This window comes from Hippocampus zosterae, chromosome 10, assembly GCF_025434085.1.
Source record: "Hippocampus zosterae strain Florida chromosome 10, ASM2543408v3, whole genome shotgun sequence".
NCBI lineage: Eukaryota > Metazoa > Chordata > Actinopteri > Syngnathiformes > Syngnathidae > Hippocampus > Hippocampus zosterae.
In genome coordinates this window covers 5,789,307-5,803,204 of record NC_067460.1, presented here as the reverse complement: position 1 = coordinate 5,803,204, position 13,898 = coordinate 5,789,307, and the positions used below count along the sequence as shown (strand labels likewise).

The window sequence follows — 13,898 nt, the reverse complement described above, 5'->3', positions numbered from 1 at the left end:
CCTTTATAAAACTTGATATTCATTCAAATTGAGTATCAGAAGTGTTTCAAAACAATATTAAAAGAACAGTATATTAGAATTGAATGGCAAAACAATGGCAGAGAGAGGCAACAAATTATTTCCACTTATGAATATTTAAAATGCAGTGTCATAAAACAACTCCTGGAAAAAAAACATTTTGGCCTACGTTATGTTTAAAAGAGCTCTAACTTACTGATAGAGGACTGTCATTTTCATAAGCAACTGCCATGAGGTCATCATCTGACCTCTCTTCTTCAGAATCATCAATAAAAAAGTCATCCACACGAGTCCTAAAAATCAGATTACCCAAATCATAATTACATACTGGAACTCCAGACTCTCAAACCATTTGCATCATAGATGTACTGCATTTTGATTTATCTACAGATGTATTGTGATTTAATTCATGCATGTGGATCTCCTTAATTTCTTATTCATTCACATTGGTGTCCGTAGAGTAAAAGTGACAAATCGTTTATTTGCTTTCTGTATTTCCCATAGAGTTTTGCTGGAGAAAAAGCTTCTTATGTTCAAACCTTCATAAAGGACAAAACTTTCTCCAGAGTGTTAATAAGAAAGGGCTGTTGAACTATCTGTCAATATACAGGGCAGAGCACAAGTGTTGAGGACAGAACAGAAATTGAATAGAATTCCGTGTCACATATGGTACACGTTTCTAAACCTACAAAATACCTGTTCATTGATTCCAAGCGTGTCACTCTGTAAAATACCTTCAAAAGTACAAATGGTGCATGTTATAATGTGAAAACATGAACATGTCTGCAGTCATATTTTCAGAACATATGACAGATTATCTATAATCTCCATGTGGGGATATACCTCTGGGGTCCCTGCATTGAGCCGCTGTGCAGAATCCAAACTTGACTCTAAACTTGGCTCCTGTTGGAAAGAGTTAGACTTATATCCAGCTGTCTTTTTTGACGTGAACACAGAAAGGGTGCCTTTTAATCTCCAATTGTAACCATTTAGCTCACAATTGCCTCCAGTCTGAATTATTAAATATAAACTACAACATTGTGGACAAATACTTACTTGACAAGAGTCCAAGCCTGTGCTTGCTGAGCTTCCATCATTGTTCATCGATGAGGACAAATCTATGGCATTGAAGGGCAAAGACTGGGAACTTGCATCGGAATTGTTGTTCGATGTGACAAATGACAGATGAGACCTCAGGTCTGGTGGCTGTTGAGGTAGCGGTAGGTGAAGCCATCAATGTTGTGGATGGTGGAGGAGGAAAATACTGGGGAATGCTCTCGTGTTCAGTTGCCTGGGATGTCTCTGGTACAGCGTGAGTATTTTCAAATTCAGTGATCTATGTTGACAAGACAAAGTCTTATTAATCAGTCAGAGTGCTAATATCCAAAAGGAATGTTTGATCAATACAAAGACTAGCCTCTAACGGCAGTGTAGTATTGGTCTGGGGAAGAATATATATTCTGCTTCTGCCAACTGCTGTTTTGAGGTAATTAAAGTGTTTGCCTGAATTATAGTCAGACGCCTCGACTTATCAGCTCTTGCGAGATGAAATCCAAAAACATTTAGGCTAACTGATGGGAAGCTTTGACAGATGTAATTATTAAACTCTGCGAGACTCCATGAAAGTTGTGCATAACACTCGGGGGAGTTTGTCCCTTGCAGATCATGACTTGGGATCCCTGGAAAATAAATACCCATCCCCAGAAAAAAAGAAAAATCAAACATATGAGCATAATTTTTACAATAAAAGCACAAGAGTATGTACTGTTCCTACGTTTGAGGTCACTTATACCCTTACCCACCATTTTATCCATGACAATAACATTAAGTTAATTGGAAATACCAATCTTGACATTGCTAGTGTTTTTTTTAAACAATACAAACAAACATTGCTTTTCTTTAAAGCATAAGGATTTTCTGAGTGACCCCGAACTTTTGAACATTAGTGATATGGCTGGCAACCAGTTCAGGACTACACATCCAATGAAGCAATAACAGTAACAAATGGGGGTGGGGGGTAAAAATACAATCTCACTGTGAAAAACTGTCATTTGTGCATTACCCAAACCAATTCTGGTCAGTTTGCAGCATTCCGAATGAGGCGGGAGTACAAGATGATAGGAATTCGGCAACAGGAATAGCCTTACTCTCCAGACTCCGTGTATCCCATGAACAAGTGTTTGTGTTTCTGTATACAGGAACAGAATATGCAACTGTCAATCGTGCCTTCAGCAAATTGGGTACAGGTATTCTAATCTCAAAATAGCCAAAGACGTTCGGGCATATAATCTTCGATTCCCCTCTCATTATTATATACTTAGACTCAGTTACACAGTACCAAATAAAAGGCATATGGCCCAAACTATTTCATTTTTATCGTATCATTCATAACATGGGGCGGCCCGGCAGTCCAGTGGTTAGCACGTCGGCTTCACAGTGCAGAGGTACCGGGTTCGATTCCAGCTCCGGCCTCCCTGTGTGGAGTTTGCATGTTATCCCCGGGCCTGCGTGGGTTTTCTCCGGGTGCTCCGGTTTCCTCCCACATTCAAAAAACATGCGTGGCAGGCTGATTGAACACTCTAAATTATCCCGAGGTGTGAGTGTGAGTGCGAATGGTTGTTCGTTTCTGTGTGCCCTGCGATTGGCTGGCAACCGATTCAGGGTGTCCCCCGCCTACTGCCCGAAGACAGCTGGGATAGGCTCCAGCACCCCCCGCGACCCTAGTGAGGATCAAGCGGCTCGGAAGATTCCTTCTATTGTTCTCTCTGAGTCACCATCCGACTACATTTCTCAAGCCCGAATGACATCCCGATGTCGCTGCTGTAGATCCTGGTTGTGTGGATCAGGGAATCTATGTCCCTTTTGCTCTTAGCATACAGCTTTATGTCATCCATGTAGAGGAGGTGACTGATTGTAGCTCCATTTCTGAGGCGATATCCATAGCCTGTCTTGGTGATTACTTGGCTTAGGGGGTTCAGTCCTATGCAGAACAGCAGTGGGGAGAGTGCATCACCTTGGTATATGCCACATTTGATGGACACTTGGGTAAGTGGCTTGCCATTGGCTTCAAGTGTGGTTTTCCACATCCTCATCGAGTTCGCAACGAAGGCTCTTAGGGTCCTGTTCACCTTATACAACTCCAAGCATTCAGTGATCCATGTATGTGGCATCGAGTCATAGGCGTTCTTGTAATCAATCCAAGCTGTGCACAGGTTGGTACGTCGGGACCTGCAGTCGTGTGCTACTGTTCTTTCAACCAGGAGTTGATGTTTGGCTCCTCTAGTATCTCTACCAATGCCCTTCTGTGCTTCGCTCATGTATTGATCCATGTGTCCACTTATCTTAGCCGCAATGATGCCTGACATGAGCTTCCATGTTGTGGAGAGACAGGTTATTGGCCGATAGTTGGATGGAACTGCACCTAGTTGGAGGGATCCTTCATGATCAGGATCGTTCGCCCTTCGGTTAGCGTATGGAGACTCACCAGAGTCTCCATTCTGGGTGAGTCCCATCCCTCAGCAGCTGGTTCATTTGTACTGCTAGGCGCTCATGGAGTGCTGTGAGTTTTTTTAGCCAGTAGGTGTGGACCATGTCCGGGCCTGGTGCTGTCCAGTTCTTCATATCTGAGACTCTTTCCTGTATGTCTGCCACTGTTATGGTAACTGGGTTCTGTTCAGGGAGGTTGCTGTGCTCCTCTCTCAGGGTCACCAGCCATTGTGCACTGCTGTTATGTGCAACTTCCTTCTCCCATATGCCTCTCCAGTATCTTTCAGTTTCCAGTCTGGGTGGGTCGGCTCTGTTGTTAGGACCCTGCCACTGAGCGTACACTTTCGCAGGTTGTGTTGCGAACAGCCTGTTTATTCGTCTGGCCTCATTCTCTTTCATGTACCGCTTTAGGCGACTGGACAAGGCTTGGAGCCTTTGTTTGGCAGTTTCGAGTGCTTCAGGTATGGTCATCTGGATGTACCTCTCGGGTATCAGCCTTTTCATCACACCTCTCTGGGCCTCCGTCAATTGACTCACATCTTTCCGGGCCGCCTTGATCTTAGCCTCCAACCGTCTTTTCCATGGTGGGTAACGTATCTCATGGCTTCCATAGTTGCTCTTATAGCCCAGAGTCTCCAGGATCACTGATGCTGAAGCGTATATCAGCTCATTGGTTTCTGTGATCGTTACGGTAGGGATCGCCCTCAGTGCTGCGATCCCACTTTCTATGAGACTTTCAGATAGTACTTCACATAGCCGTTGTAATCGGTTTCTAGGTTGCCCAGCTTTCATTCTCGCCATGATCTTAGCTTTCAGGTCAGTTGCTGCCTCGCTCAGCATTTCATTCATTGGGGCTGGCCACCCAATCTCATCATCTGCATTCATTGGGGCTTGCCTCCCAATCTCTTGTATGACCTCCTCCTCTGATCTGGCAGCCTGGGGCCCTTCGCCATGGAACCTGCGTTGTACCTCATCAATCTCAAGTTGTGACAGCAGTTGCCGTTTGTGGATGTTGGAACACTGAGCTACTAGTTGTTTCGCGGTCAACCGTGACTGTGGGTTTCGAAGTAACCGCTTTGTTCCAGTAGCCCATTTTTCATCAAGGTGCTCTGGTTCCCCAGCACCTGACGCAGACCTTGTTTGGGCGGGCGACGTCCAAACAAGTCATGTCATTCGTTTTATTGTCTCTCATCATTGTATGAGGTAGGCATTAGCGTGAAGGATCTTGCCCAAGGACCCACACTGGATGGTGTTATGTGCTCATTTTTGCCCCAAGCGGGATTCGAACCACCGTCTCCCGTATGCCAAACCGATGCCTTACCAACTGAGCTATCCAGCCGCTGGATATATATATATATATATATATATATATATATATATATATATATATATATATATATATATATATATATATATATATATATTAGAGCTGTCAGTTTAGCGTGTTTTTATTGGCATTAATTTAAATTTTAACAGGATTAAAAATTTTCTCGCGAGATTAACTGTTCTTCTCTCTCTCTGTGTATCATACAGGTATACGATGTATGCCACTGACGCGATTGTTACTTGTTCGGAACTATTTTGTGTGGAAGGTTACAGTGTTCTGTGTCCGTGTAAATAGAGCGGGTGGAGCTTCTCTGTGTTCGTCTGACAGTGACAGTGCGCTACAGTGGTAGCGACCTAGCGAAAGTAAAATGTCTCCAGTGTTGTCATCGAACCAAGTGTAGTCATTCGAAAGGAGGTAGACACAAAAACCGTAGAGACATCCACGCAAGAAGGACCAATGCAATCAACCTGACTGTGTTAGGGGGAGTGAACCCCTCGCCCCCTTTCAGAATGGTTTGCCCCTGCAGCACGGGGGAAGTGCGTGTGCTTGTTTGTACGGCCGGCAGTTTCCAATACAGCGGCACATAATGAACACTGGTGTCCGGTGTCTCGTTATTCTTCAACAAACATACAGAAACAGACTGCTGTGTTGAAAACAAACTTGAGAAAAATGAAGTATTCAACCATGGTTTAAATCCACTATAGGCTGAGTACTAGTGTACCTTTGATGTGCACTTTATAATGTTATATTGCTTTGTTTTGATTTCATAAAAAAAGCTGTTAAAGCAGCTGTTGTGTGACAAAATATTTTTTTCACCATTATTGATGGACAGTAATATTGTGTGAGAGATTATGTGTGAATAACTGCACCAAGTGAAAAATGTTCATGTAAAGTTGAAAATCGAAATTGTAATTTCAGTAAATATTTGCATTTGGCACATAGAAAACGGATTGTCAAACGATTAAAATATTTAATCTAATTAAAAATGCAACTGTCATAATTAACTCAAATTAACTGAAATTAATCATAATTACTCACGCATTTTTATTGTTTCTGAATTCCTTTCATATTTTTTGTCCTATTTTTCCCCATTTTAATGCTCTCATCAACATGGAATCGTGAATCAGTTTTCTCTGTGCAAAATGCAAATATTTACTAAAATAACAATTTCGATTTTCAATTTTACATGAACATTTTTCACACATAATTTCTCACACAATATTACTGTCCATTAACAACAGTGAAAATAATATTTTTTCACACAACAGCTGCTTTAACAGCTCTTTTTAGGAAAGCAAAACAGAGCAATATAAAATTATAAAGTGCACATCTAAGATAACCTAGTACTCAGCCTGTAGTGGATTTAAGCCATGGTTGCATACTTCGTTTTTCTCAAGTTTGCTTTGAACACAGCAGTCAAGCTATGTTGATTCTGTTGGTCCTTCTTGTGCAGAAGTCTCTCTACGGTTTTGTGTAGACATCATTTCGGATGACTACACTTGGTTCGATGACAATACTGGAGATGTCTTATTTTCAGTGTGGTCACTAGGTCGCTACCATTGCACCACTGATCTCTCGACGTGCCTCAGCGCACCATCGCTGTCAGACGAACAGAGAAGCTCCATCCCCATAATTTATATGGACACGGAACACGGTAACCTTCCAAACAAAATAGTTCCAAACAAGTAACAATTGTGTCAGTGGCATACATTGAACTCAACAAAATGCCTGCTCTTTATTCACCAGAGGCTCATCAACCTAGTCTCTTATTTCTCTCCCGACAGGGTGTCTTCTCCCGCTTGGTGTACCTCAGCCTTCTCCGCTACGTACAATTTCTGTTCATAGCTTGTAATGGAGGCTCTCATTGGCAATCCGTAGTGGAGTCATTAGATGCAATGCAAATGATTTCAGCTTGAGTCTGGCTGTGGACAATGTTGACAGGCTTGCATGCAGTAGCCATACATTTAGCTCTGGCCTCAGCAAATTTGTTCTTCGTCGTATTATCCATTTTCTTCGCTTTGAAATGATGCATAGCTGTCTGTCTACGATGATGGGGCGGAGTACTCACATCAGCTGTGTGCTTGGCCATTAAGTGCTATTTCAGACTCGATGTGCTATGATGATAGCTCAGTTTACTCCTGCAAAACATCCAGGTAACTTTGGTCTTGTCAGTGGAACTATCTGGCATTTTTTTAAAGTAAACTTTCCATTCATAAACTCTTGAAGTATCCGTTTTCGGTGTCTCGCACTGCCGAGGCTGGCAAAACAAACATGTGCGTGGACCTGTGCAGCGCGCTTGTTGTTTTGTTTCTGGTTTATTCATAGAGCAACGTAACATCCGCTGTGACGTGTGCCGCGTTAATCTCGCGTTAAATCCCGTTAAAATTCATTTAAATTAATGCCGATATTAACGCGCAAAACTGACAGCTCTAATATATATATATATATATGACTCTCACTGAAATACATTTCCAAATATTTTGCTTTCATGGCTCTCTTAGTCAAAAAGGTTCCTGTCCCTGAACCACTGTCCCTGAAAGGTTTAAGTAGTAATTTGACATCTGCTTCAAAACGACAGTGTACATGAAGGTGCTGTTCAGGAAAGAAGAGACCACCGTTAACCACACTGTGTGTGGTTTTATTTCGAATGTGAGAAGCACTGACTAGACTTCTTTGATCATTTAACAGGAGAAACAGACTTAGGGGTCAAATAAAGGTCAACATCCAAAGGTCAAAATATTTCCAAGGAAGTTGTGGAAAATGTTTTGAGATACTTCTAGCAGTTGACCCGCGTGGAGATGTCATACTGGTGTCAGAAGAATGTGCTTACTACTTTATGCAGCCTACAATGGAGAAGTAAACCAAACTAAATCCTCCAAAGAGTGCAAGAAATAAGGGTGCAAATACAATACGACAGAGATGGATTGTAATCTCTTAAGAGGAACACAAGGGTGTGAGGATTGTGGTGATTGTGTACAACTCAAATGACATTGTGGAGGATCAGATTGCACTTGTGGATGGCTAACACACAACTTGTCACTGTGTCCTTCACAACACTTTTTCCGTCAGTGGATGCCAAACCCTTGGAATTGCAGCTTTGAAAGCCAGCGCGTGCACGCAGTGTGCCGTGTGTGTGTGTGTGTGTGTGTGTGTGTGTGTGTGTGTGTGTATGTGTGTGTGTGTGTGTGCGCCAGTGCGTGGCCTTGCATTGCAGCCGAATGCCACTTAGTGAAGACATTGAAAACGGGACTGAGACGTATATACAAGAGAGAGTAAACGAGCGAAAGCACTTCAGTCTGAAGGTCCCGCTCAATTATAAGCATTTTTCATGTAAACACAAGGAAAGCAACGCAGCTTGCAATGTGTCATGAATCACAATTTTAGTGCGCAGCTTGGTCCAACTTTGCCACACAAAATGCTCTCCAGCATTTCAATCCATATCCAGGCTTGTCTCACATACGCATGATCGAGGGTGCAAAGGGGTCACGTCACCGATACGATAAGACTACGTCATCGGCAAAGGGAGATTTTGCAGTTTATCTGCCAATGTTATGTACAGACTGCAATAAGTATGTTTCTGTTTCTGCAATGTCAAGCGCGGCCTACGGTGGCGTAATGGGCTCGGACCACCATGATTTTAATGCAAATGAGGGATGAAGTGAGGATTGGCCGGGAAAAGACTATTTCCATCCTACAAAGGCGGACATGGGCACAAACATGTTGTTATGCCAAATTCTACCAGATCTAAAGTCAAGCAAAATACAAAAAGAAAGAAAACTACAGCTATGCACAGTTATACTGCACTTTGCTCGACTAGAAAATAGACATCATTTACTGTAAATCTAAAAATTACACTTTGACATTTAAAATAACTCTCAAAAATGTACATTCGACCCTTGCGGTCGGCTTGGAACCAGTTCGCTGGCTCCCAGTCGATTCTGATCGACGTATTGGGGGCCTCTGCCTTAAAATCTGAGGTAATTCGCTGACTAGCTTAGCACTCAGCACTTAGCGCCGTTGTTTGCGCATGAGCAGTGATGCAGTCACTGCTCTCTATGTCAATGAAGTAACGGGATTGGAAGCCACATTGAACCAGCCACAGAGCCGCATGCGGCTCACGAGCCGCGGGTTGGCCACACCTGCTGTACAGCCTTCCTATGTGGAGTTTGCATGTTATTCCCATGCTTGGGTGGGTTTTCTCCGGGTACTCTGGTTTCTTCCCACATTCCAAAAGCATGCATGGTAGGTCAATGGAACACTCCAAAAGTGTGATCGTTCGCCTGCATGTCCTGCGATTGGCTGGCAGCCAGTTCAGGGTGTCCCCCGCCTACTGCCCGCAGACAACTGTGTTAGGCTCCAGCACGCCTGTGACCATTGTGAGGATATGTGGATTAGAAAATGGATTGATTTATATAGGGCGTCACCCGACCGCTCAATTTAGTCGCCTTGAATAAGATTTAAAACAAACATTGCATCCATCTATCTATTCTCAGCACCGCTGCTCTTCTCTAGCTGTGGATGGGCTACAGCCCGACTCAGTTGACTTTGGGTGAGGGGAGGCCTATACCCTTACGTGGTCGCAAGCCATTTACAGGGCAAACCATTAATACTTACCTTATGTGGACCAACAGAAATGGTTTAAATCTGACACAGTCTGACCTCAGCTACCTAATTAATAACCAAGATGTTCTTATCTGAATACTATATAACTGGATCCAACGTTTCCATTTTGTGGCTTGTGCATAGTTGTGCAATGACACACCTCTGCCATTTTTTGCGATCAGAGTACGATCAAATATTTGCTGGCTTGAAACAAGTAAATCTCATTTACTTTGTACTCATTTTTAGCTGGTAAAAGTACTAACCCAGAGCTGCTGTTTAGAAGGAGCTTATTTGAGCGGGGTCGTGAGTGTACATATGGCCTTATTTTTTTCTTTTTTTTAAAATGAGGTCATCATCACACACACCCCTCCATCCCCCCCAACACACACACACACGCACACACACACACACACACACACACACACACACACATTTTCTTTTATTGCTTGACGAGAATTGCAACTTGACCTCACCAGAGAAATTGGTTGGAACACAAAGTGCTGTGCACACGTTGAGTCTTCAATCCGCAATTAGCCGCTTTGCTTTTCCAAGCAAGCTTTTTTTCAGAATTCGCCGGCGTTATTTCAAATGTGTCACAACAGCGGAGAGAGCAAGTGGGAAGACAGAAAGATGAGAATTCCAATAAAGGGAAGGCCCATCACACATTAAGGTTTTCTCTTAAAACACAAAATGTGATGCAAATTTTCCAATAGTTGTCACAGCTGACTGAAGAAAAAAAAATAACGGCACTAAGACCCACAAACAAACTGGAGCCTTTCCCATCGCTGGAGGCCAGCTAAATCCCGAACTGGTCACCAGCCAATTACACAGCCATATAGACAAACAGCTATTCATACTCACATTCATATCGATGGGTAATACAATAATAATAGTAATAAGAATAATAATAATACATTTTATATTTATTGAATTTTTTTGGGAATGTTGGAGGAAGACAGTCCAAATACTGTACAGCAGGGGTGTCAAACTCATTTTTGTGACGGGTCACTTTGGGGTTACGTCTTCCCTCGGTGGGCTGTTACAACAGTAAAACTAAATAAATGTTGATATATTATTAATGGTACACAACAAATTGATGGATTACCAGTTTTGAAATTAGTCAAATCAACTACAGTATATTTTGTTCAATTATTGTTCGAGTGAGTGTTAGCAGAGTAACAAAATTATTGTCAAAGCTCAAGGTTATTTATTACACATCACAATTTGACATTTCGGTGCAGATTTTTTGCAAGCATCATGGAAGTTGACATACGTGATTTGCTTTCGCGGGCCACGTAAAATGATGTTGCAGGCCGGATTTGGCCCCCAGGCCTTGACTTTGACACCTGTGCTGTACAGGAAGCCTGACCCACTACCGGTACATGTGGATATACTTCCATGTTCGGAATTAGACAAATATACATCAACGTGAATCGACATATTGAAACAGGAAACAGTGTAGTTTTTTTTTCTAACTGTCTGGGTATTAACAGTGAACATAATTTGTTTTCTCATTGTCAAGTCCTGCCACTGTTGTGTGAATTGAATACTGATGAGGATTCGTTTCGGCAGCCATACCAGCGAACGGAGGCAAAACAGAGAAACCTGAGAGGGAGACTTGAAGCTGATTTAAAGGGTATCCCATCATTCTCCAACTAGCAACCAAAGACGCTAGGAATTAAAATAGGACCGCTGAGCAGCACATGTGACTTTTTCCCCTGATTTGGGCTGAGATGTTTCCCAACTGAAACAATACATTTGGGATAAACGACAACAGAGATTCTGAGCCATTATATTCCCTCTCACAGATCAATCATCTGCGACATCTCTTACCAGAAAAACTCTCTTCTATGAATGTATAATAATTCCCTCAAGCAGATTCCAAACATTTTGATAATATTGGAAGCTGTTATTGACGGAAAGGGAAGACATATTGTCTTCTGTTTTCAGTCTTGTAGATGTGATTGGACGTCACACTACAATTTGAAACGATATTGCTTACATTAAACTTTTGATTGCACGCCAGGTCCCTGAAAGAGAACAAGTTGTGCTGAACCATGGAATAGATCTGTCATGATCTTGTTCTTGTGTCTCCAGAGGAGATGTGGCAGAGGAGGGCCTCCCCTCCAGCGTGCAAATCTGCCGCCAAAATGTGTTCATCAAGTTAGCCATGTACTTCAGGACTTCCTAAGCGCCAAGTCTTGGTCAGATTATTTACCTTGTTTGCTGCTCATGCTCAACTCTTGTATTCTCTATATCTCGATCTCATCATTGTTGTTTTTGCTTCCTGGTCTCTCGTTTCTAAGTATTTTTATTATTTTGTCTTTTGATCTTGGTCTTATTTTTCTATGGTGGAATTAGACTCTAGTCATTTTGTTTCATTTCTCAGATTCACTATTGCCTTGTCTTTACAAGCGCTTTTGGCTTATGTATTGTTTTGCCCGGTTCTTTTTTACCCACAATTTCTGTTTAGACTTTGTCGCTTTTGTGAAATAAATATTTTTGTATACATTTTGTTTGTGTCTATGTTTGTGGGATCCGATCGCCATTCTGTTCGTCCCCGAACTGTGTCAAGATCAACCGAGCCTTGCATTAAATATTGAAAATCTGCTAATACTTGAGAAACAACATAGGGTTTGTAATCACCTATAGATTCCACAAAATGGTGAGAAAGTGCTTGAAACAGAGAGGATCATCAAAGAAGAACACAATCTGGTACATTAAGATATCCTTTATTTGTCCCACACTGGGGACATTTACAGTCAATTATTCCATTCTGATGGATTTATTCATTGTTGTCTGTAACAATAAGAACTGTCTGCAAGGCATCAATCGCAATGCATCTGCATGTACAAAATCATGAATTTAACTGAATTCAGTAGTCAAATTATTTTAAAACAAAAACCAAAAATAAAGCACCTTCACATGAGGCTCATTAATGGCATCGATCATCAGCCTAAAAACACCTTGGCATGTTGTCATTCATTACAATACCAAAACAAATCTTTTGACTCCAGTATCGACAGTAATGAAAATAGAAGCACAAAGGAACAAGAGTCTAGCTCGTAGTTTCATATTGTCCGTGATAACAGATTTGGCCATGAGCTGCAAACTCTTCGTTTTGGTGTTTGGTTGTATACCTTGACAAGATGATCAATAAGTTGTTGCATCATTTGATATTTTCTTTCCCACACAGATAGGAGCACTGCTCTGCTTTGTTTGTCTTCTATGAACACTCGAGATCCCGCCCGGGCTGCACACTTTGTCCCTCAGCCCTGCATGGAGACACTTAGTCCTGGCAACAGGCTAACACAAACATCTGCAATTGATCAACTCTTACGCTTGGTTTATTGCTGCGTTAAAGCTCCCACTAGAAGAGACAGTCAAGATATACGTTTTCCCAATTATTGTTCCTTCAGAATAAATACAGTTCATTGTTTCTCGTACACCCATAAACGAGGTATTAAAAGATGCTGTTAGGAGTGATTACTTTATTTAAAAAAAAACATTCTGTGTGGTGAAACAGTTCTCAAATGAATTACCGGTAACTGTCATATCTCCTGTCTGATTTTATTCGCTAGCTTCTTGGTCTTGATTTTGGTGTTTTTGTGAAAAAGGTTCCATTGGAAAGCCTCATTCTCAAGAACTTTCACAAATACAAATTAGAGACTTGGAACAGGTGGCGGGTCGTTTTAAATTCTTGCGGGAAATCACCGCGGACTATGAGAAATATCCAGTAGTGCAAATTAAACATTTTTATTATTATTGTGTGAGCTCATCATAATAACAGAGACAGTAGCTGCAAATATTACATCGATTGATAGTAGGGTTGTCACATTCAACAATTTTTTTTTAGAATTGATTCTGTTGATATGTGCATCGAGCAATGGTATGACATAAAAACATAATTTGCTCTAAAGTCCAAAATCTTTTTTTGCCCAGTTAACCGATTATTGTTGTGGATTTGCCATTGTTGAACGATTTTTAACAAAACGAACCAATATCACCTGAGAGGGAGTGAGCTTTTATTCATCAACCTTTCAGAAACTGAGAGCAAAAAGCTACTAGTTGAGGTCACTTTAGGTTTGACATGTAAATTAAAGTTTTTCAAACTACGGCTTCTGTAATATGTCAGACAATGGGGGGAAAATGTTGAGCATTGTCCTCCAGAGTATAAAACAGATGTTTGCCTCATTGCAAAGCCTTTTTTTGATTAAACACGAACATCAAAAAATCAGTCTGCTTTCAAGAGACATCACCACATTTTCTGTGTTGAGGTTGAAATCAGAGGATTATCAATGGAGGGGTTGGTGAATTTGATGATCACTTATCAATTGATCGATGCTGACACCTCGAAATTTCTTAACCCAAACGATTAATTCGAGGCTCGAATTAATCGATTGGGTTAAGAAAATACATGAATGGGTCGAAGGAATGACGGACCTACGTCTCCCTCTGGTGGTCT

The 13,898-nt window shown here is 41.7% G+C and overlaps 1 long non-coding RNA gene across 1 annotated transcript; it reads right to left on the bottom strand.

The window, feature by feature from the left end:
- Positions 1-230: 230 nt before the first annotated feature.
- LOC127609318 (uncharacterized) lies at positions 231-1,161 on the bottom strand. The gene is made up of 3 exons (XR_007964537.1): positions 1,075-1,161; positions 862-921; positions 231-752 (listed from the first exon to the last, which is right to left on the bottom strand). It is a non-coding gene; the product is annotated as an uncharacterized LOC127609318 (long non-coding RNA).
- Positions 1,162-13,898: the final 12,737 nt, after the last annotated feature.